Here is an 8,300-nt window from a genome sequence, read left to right on the forward strand (position 1 = left end):
TGTTTGCTTTTGGGTTTGATATTGTATTTGTTTTTCTTCTTTTTAAATTTCCACTGTATTCCAGATGTCTGAAGAGAGAGCAGCGTTTTGGAATCAACAGTCTGAATAGAGTGGTCATAAACTGTGAATCCCTACTTTTCATTTACAAATATAAAAACCAGAAACACATCTGTCAGAATAAAGCCTCTATGGAGTTACTGTTGTCCATGACTGGACAGGTATTTCCCAAGCTACAATGACAGATCAGAGAGAATGTTCATAAGATTACCTAAACAGTATGCAGACTTGAAGTCTGGTGGCTTGACAAATTCATAGATGTAGTAATTTCCAGGACAGGCCTTCACTCGAATATGCGTTGAATTACTGGGACAGCAGACCTGTAGACTGTCCTCTCCAGTCTTTGGGTGGGAACCATTAAGCCACAGAGGGATCTGGGTGCTACATCTGTAATTAGGCACATGCGACTCAGGCATCTGAGTGCTCATTCCATGATAGAGAAGTCTGTACCAGCCTGACCAGTCTCTGTCACGGTCAGACTTATCTGGGGGTTTATAGTCGTCGGTCGCTCTCCATGGCTCATCCAGAACGTTATAGTTAAAGCATGGGTCAACACTGGGGCTGGTTACACCTGATGTAAGCATTTTCAAATGATCAGGTCACTCTCCTATTCTGATTGCAATTCAGATCTATGCTTAATGATAAGATACAAGGATACATAATGAAAGTAAGATCACAAATGCAGTTCACTAATCTGTAACTATGAATATGCTGTTTACTTACCTTCACTTACTGGAAAAGCCTTGTCCCACACATTCATCAGAACTAAAGCACCACCTAGTGGAGAGACACATTACCATGCATAAAGGTAACACAGGACTTTACTTAGGTACCTCACAGTACCTAAGTTTTCACACAGTTTACAAATGTCCCTTCGCAAGATTGAAAAATCAAGAACAAAAACATCCGTGTATACACATCATCAGTAAACTGGAATAACAGGCCCTTTAAGAGTTGTGAAATGCCCCATTACAATACCTGTTACTTATACTCTATCCTTTTATATACGCATGCCACAGTGTTAGACTATTACTGGGTATTTGACAAATGGAGATGATTTTTTTTTTTTTTTCACATTTCTAGATTTTAAGGGGAAAAAGATATTATAATACATAAAAATGGTTAGTTTTCAGGAACTTTCAGAAGTCACCAAGACTTCCTTATACTTCAATATCTTTTATCAGCTTTTTCTGTCAACACCTCACACAGTTGTGTAATGACCTCGTCTCCTCCCTCGCCGGTTTCAACCATTCACCGATCAGCGTCGCCGGTTTACTGATCATCGGCCGGATCACTCTCATCCCTTTCACCTGTCCTCACTCTGATTTCTCTGTACATTTAAACCCCTCACTTCCGTTGCTCTGGTGTGAAGTCTACACCTTTCATGTGTTTGCTGAGCAAATTTGTTACAGTTCTAACTAGTCTCCCATTACCAGCGTCTGTGTGTGTGTGTAACTTTTTGTGTCCTGTTTGCGCCTTGTCAAAGTCCAGTTTAAATCTTGTGTTTACTCTGTTTGAAACTTCCTACTCGTGTGGTTAAATATACTCCAGTTACTCCGCACCTGTGTCCAGCTCCGTGGTTTAAATCCTGACAAGTTGGCCCTGTGATGTGACATCATTTGTGATTGAAAACCATTCGATATGATAATTAAGATCTCAGGATTGAACGCATGCTCTGTGCAAAAAAAAAAAAAAAAAAAAAAAAAAAATCAATGCTCCCTTCAACACATCACCACAGATATATCCCATGTCTACATACTTTATATTTATTTTTCAACTCTTTTTTTTTTTGATGTACCAGCATTTTTGCCTCACAAACCTGTGGAAGGTTGTTGTAATATGTTCACATCATGATGAAATATATCATGTTCTTCATGAAATCTATGTTCATACTGTCCTTTATGCTCTGACTTTTTTATGAAATAGGTTTCCTTCTTTACGACTAGCACTACCTAACATTTAACTGTGATATCTGGTCTAAGTCATGAGGGCTTTTTGACCCAACTGTAGTTCATGCTCTTATTTTCCTTTAACTGTCTTGCATGTGTATCTGGCACAATACTGAACTTAGTAGGTGCATTTATGTCACAGTCATCTCCTTCATAGCTGGTTTGTACTCTGCTTGCTTTGGAAGTGGCTTTGGACAAAAGCATCTGCGACATGAATAAATGTAAATGTTAATGTAAATGAAATGTTTGCTTAAATTATCTGAGAGTAAACCAACTGAAGCTTTATAACCTACCTTTACTTCCCGTTCAAGACATAGCACCACACAGCATTACAGAAGACAAGGTACAATAGAGATAGAATGTAGAACAATTCATCTGATGTGTCAGATAAAGGTAAAATGTAATTTTGTTTGGGATGTTATTTTTGTTATCAGTAAACAGTGACATAAAAACATGCATTATCTTTTTAAAACGAATGAAAAAATGATTATAAATATAGTGAGCAATAAACACAATGAACCTAATCTCCCTCATCTCCTTCATCTCCTACTCCAATTCTTCACTCCTCTCTCCCCACTTCTCCGCTTTTTTCTTGTTTTATATTTCACTTTTCTCTCTTATTTTCATGACATATGTTAAATAAATCAAACTTAAAACAATCGAAACTTGAGTGTGGTCAAAGATCATCGGTGAGGAACACAGACTCCTGTGAAATAACACACAAGGCTTTTTGATCCATGCTGATATCATGACCTTTTTTTTTTTTAGCTTTCCCATGTGTAATTTCCATGTTGTTATATGTTGTTATATGTGTGTGTGTTTGTAACCAGTTTGCCTTAATTCCACCTAAATCCCAATTTAAGCAACATTAGATTCATTCTGTGCCGTTTGAATTTGACTGTTGTAATAAACGTTCACATTCTATTCTTTGAGCACGTCGTAAATCATTTTGTGGTCTACCGAATGTAGTGATCAAAGAGCTTAGTTATCTGGGAGAACTGAATTCGAAGAATATTATCATACTTGTTACATTAATACTATTATTTAATAAATGTTAATGCTAATGAAGAGTCATTTTGAATAATTTCTAAGTTTAGCGCACAGAGTGCTGAGCTAGAAATAGAATTCCTCAAAAGGAAACACCCTGTCCTGAACAACTTGACTCGAATCGAGTTCTCCAAAAAAAATTACGGTTATAGCTAAGCAATATTGGTATTCAGCCTAATGTTCACCATTGGCACAAAACTAAAGAAACACATGAGTTGTTTGATCAAAAACAACAAGTTGCATAGATCACGGCTTATGACAGCTGATATATGAGGATATGTTCACTTAACTGTTATTCCTACGGCAAAATTCCCAGCAACACCTGAGAAGCCTGGTCATTTCATACATCAAATGCGTCTCTTCTCAGTGTACAGTATGACAGTAAAACATGTGTCATGAAGGACTCTGAGAAAGCATCTACTGAAAACTTCTGCATCACAAGTCTCTGTTCAGTGAAATTTTAATTTGCATGTCTATGAGTCAGAAATGCTATCTTATCTCTCATCTCCGTAACATGCATGAGTATGTCCAGTACTGCTTTGCATAGTTGTTTTTAAAGAACCAGCATAAAGTAGGATCACGTTTCCTCTTTATTGTTCAAACTGGAAATTTAATGTGTTAAAAGTTAATATGTTTAAAAGAAATATTTAAATATATCTAATATGTGCTTGAAAAAGTGAATCTAATTATTCAACAAGTATGTGAAAAAATGAATCTAATTATTCAGCAAGTGTGTGACCTCATGAATAAATTCTTCATCCACAAATTCAATTTTATCCCTCAGCAGAGAACTTAACAAACCAGAAGACGGAACATCTTCTCACACAGAGTAATGTAGATATCCCTGTGTAACTATGTGTTATTTCCTTATGTAAACTCAACACACAGACAGAATGGTGCTTAAGGCTTAAATAGACCATACACTTTTACACTTTTAGTCAGCAGGTGTCAAGGAGGACATAAAGAGGAAACTTTGAGAGATCATGACTCTTGCTTTTGAATTATGACCATAAAATCCACATGAATAATATCCATAGGAATTAGAGGCACTGCTGGAATGCCACAGACACCATTAGAATGCAGTCAGTTTCTTTTGCAGAAGCATCTTAGCCTTTGAAATGACATTTTTTTGTCCAGGTCAATCATCAGTTCCTCATTCAGGATTCCTGTTCTGTGACGGAAGGTGCCAACTAACTAACCTGAATCTAATTATTCAACAAGTGAGTGACCTCATGAATAAATTCTTCATCCACAAATTCAAATTCATCCCTCAGTGGAAAATTCAACAAACCAGAAGAGGAAAAATCTACTCACACAGAGTGATGAAGGTCCCCATCCTTTTTCACCCTTCAGCCGAGTCAGACTTGTCTGCTCAGGTGCACAGATTGTAGAGAATAAGACAAATACAAACTACTGTGAGACAACAAGAGAAGAGGAGAGAGGGAGGAACTGGATACAGAGGAGGTCAAATGAAACCTCCACCTGACAGTGACGCACCTGCTTTTCTGTCAGTGTTGCTAATTCCTTTCACTTATTAAATGTTGTCCTTGCACACGTGTACAGCTTTTCTTCTTCCTCTTCTTCTTCTTCCTCTTCTTCTTCTTCTGCCATTGTTTTATGAACTCAGCTACTGTTATACTCATCATGTGAACATTGGCCATCACAGTTAACCATTCACCTCAGACTAAGGTGAAACTGACCTGCGACAGGAACTGGTTCCCTGGTCTTGATCACACTGAAAACAGTTTTGATTAATTAATATGTTTGGTAAAAACATTTAGTTATATTTAAATAAATAGTCAAAAGTATTATTCTTCACGACAGAATGAGGAAATCAGCGACTAGGCACTTCAGTGTGATATTTCTCTTCTGTTTGTGGTTTTTTGTTGTTGTTGTTGTTTTTGGGTTTTTTTTCTTTTTTTGTTCGTTTATTTTGACGTGCTCATTTGCACATGTGCTGTATTTTTATGTGGACCAGCACATATCTCTCACTCAACACTGAAATGCTGTTAGATCATTAGAATGATGATATGATCATTGCTGTATTACTGTATTCAGGGCAGTCAGGCAGAATCTTCTGAAACACAGGGTAAAGCCAGGGGGCTGGTAATGATCAAACAAATGGTCAACGGTGGTGTTCATGACAGAACAACCAAACTATGCCTGGAGACACTGGTAGAATGTGTTGATACAAGTGAGACAGTGGAATAATATTTCATACAATACATTCAACACATATTTATCACGGGATTTGTCTGTTGTTAAGGCATTGTAAAAGAAAAGACTAATAATTTAGGTTGTATTTTTGCTAAGAGAAACCATGCACAAATAAACACAATCATAATTCTTTCACAGTCAGATGATAATCAGTTCATATAAACTGTGTTCAAGGTCATTTCCTCCACTTACCGTTTCCTGGGCTCTGTTCTCTATCTCAAAGTGGGAAGGGAATTTGCATGTGGAGAATGACGTCTTCCTCATAGTCTCAGTGTGGTTGCCCTCAGCAATGACCCTGACACTGTTTTTGATTTAGTGACTGTTTAGTTAGACTCTTAACCAAGCAGTAATATAGTATTCATAGTAGTAGAAGTTTTCTGCATTAGTTATTTTACATGATTAGTATCAGGAGGAGGACACTGGGAAGTGAGGAACTAAGAGAGAGTACCTGACTGAACTCTTTGCTCTGACTGTGTTGTCAGGCCCTTGAACTGGTGAACTGATACACCACATTAAGAAGGTCTGACTAGACCACTGTTTCTTCAGTAAACTCCATCTCAAGGCCACTAAATGATTTAATAACATTAAAGACAAAAAGACGTTAAAAACGTTAAAGACAACTGACATGTCTAAAAGTTGAACTCACAGTAACAAACAAATTATCTGCCTGATGTCACACTGAGTCCTTCAGCGCATACAAATACGTGAGCTCTTTCGCATGACCGGCTGTATATTTTGAATATTTATAGGGAATGCGGCCAAATACGGAGTCACTCCTTTGATTAATAGCGCGTAGCTCAGGTACTTGAGAACAAAGTGCAGAAACCCATGTAGGCTATTACCGGTGAAACGTTTACGACTGCGAGAGGGTTTTTTTTTTTTTTATGGCTTGTTTTGTTTTATTTTTTAACGCCGTAATTTCCTACTCAACAGGAGCACACATCGGTAGAGTCGACGCAGCATCCTAGGGACTCTTTCACAATTGATTGTTGCAGTCAGACTGGAGTCAAAGGACGGGATGAGTGGACTAGTGTATCAGGAGTGTGTTTAACGGCGGACACGCTTAGGTTTTGCTGTGGACTGAAAAGGGTTTGCGATTTCATGAGTGAAATGCGGATCATTGTGCGTTCCTCAGACTTTATTGAATTTATGGCTGAGAACTTGTTTCACGTTAAATTGCCTAACTAGTGCACTCGATTTCCGAGTAAGTATTAAACCAACTGAAGTTGAGATAAGAAACCTGGCGAGCTCACATGCAAGCGACTGCCGTATCAACGAGTTGAGAGACTGGTGTACTTTGGTCGTTATTTATGAATTTTCTTTATTGTTGAGAGAGAGGGACATTGAGAACCTTTGTTACGGCGGAGTGACCGGCGTGCTCATTGGGATGCCCGTTCCACTGTTTCCCTGCGACATCCCGCCAGGGACTCATCTCATTTGAAAAAGAAAGTACGAATTCCTTGTTCCTCCTCATTTGAACGTGGATTTAATAGTGGTGCAAAGATTAAGCTATTTTGCACTGCGTATCGGGTATTGAGAAATAGGCCCTGCAACATCAAACTGTTCATTCGTTAGAGCAGATTCACATCATTTTTTTCATTTGTTCATTCACTCATTCATTCATTCACTCGTTCATTTTCTAAACTGCTTATCCTAATTAGGGTCATGGGGGGTGCGGGCGCCTATCCCAGCGCTCACTGGGCGAAAGGCGGGGAAACACCCTGGATACATCGCTAGTTTATCACAGCACATACATTTTGTCCTTTTTATTTACTCTTGTCCTTGCTAAAGCTCTCTCCCATCCTCTTATCTAATTAAGAATTTCCTGATTGGTAATGAACATAAAGTCATAAAGAACATAATGAGTGATGTATATTGCAGGACCAGTGTGTTGTGTGTTTGTTATATTCAATAATCATATAAACTCTGTGTTATGTACTTGAGAAAGGCCTGTCTGTGACCTTGTATTCTTTCTGAGTTGTAAAGTGGTTCTTCACAAAACCCAGATATTTCCTCTTATTTTGTGGTATATGTTATGTAGAAGATATTACTATGAAACATGCAGCACAACACAGGAAATGAGATTGGACAGACATGTGACGCTGTCCCTTTGTGTGTTTTAAGATGATCATGAATGATCTTGAAAGTATTGATATCCATCTATCTATCTATCTATCTATCTATCTGCACACACACACACACACACACACACACACACACACATTCTACCTTCACCACCATGACTGAAATTTACTTTTCATTTCAAAAGGATGACAAACAAGCAATCCTGTTTTTTCAGTACTCTTGTGTATGTGGTAGTTGTTCAGGGCAAAACTGTACTCCTGCATCAGTATGTTTTGTTCTTTAGTGTGAGGGAAATTCTCCTATATGGAAGAGATGTTGCTAAGTTTATGAAGAATAAACCAATATAGATAGTATGAATCAGTCTTTATTACATGATCATGGGAGAAGCACACCTCAGAGACGAAGCACAGTTGTCCCTGAGGTAAAGGAGTGCAGAGCTTTTCATACAGAGAGACAAACTTCCAAGGACATGTGTGGGCGTTTACAAGATACCTTATCCCATGGAGCACAGGATACCTAGTGTTCACTCCACACGTGTCACAGACACACAGAGGCCTTGTCTTCTACTTGATAAATGCTCATTGTTTTAACACACAGGTACATTTCACAGAATACAGTAATTAGGCAAGCACAGCTCCCTACAGTATTAATACTTCATCATGATAATAGTGATGAGGCACATTTTCCTTCTTAAAGTTACAGTCATGATGCAAAGTGATACTTTTCCCACCTTAGAAGAAATTCCTTGAATTAAACTTTTGATATAAACTCTAAGAAGAAGCCTTCCAGATCTGTAGATATTTGCTCAGGTTTTCAAATTTTTCTATTCCCCAAGAGAGGTTTATTTAGAGTAAAATGTGTCACAACAGAGTCAGATATCACCGCCTCCTGCCCTGCTCACTCAAGAAAAACTAAAAATGTTCAAATTAGGGGGAGGGGACATTA

Source organism: Chanos chanos, chromosome 7 (genome assembly GCF_902362185.1).
Source record: "Chanos chanos chromosome 7, fChaCha1.1, whole genome shotgun sequence".
In the NCBI taxonomy this organism is placed as follows: domain Eukaryota; kingdom Metazoa; phylum Chordata; class Actinopteri; order Gonorynchiformes; family Chanidae; genus Chanos; species Chanos chanos.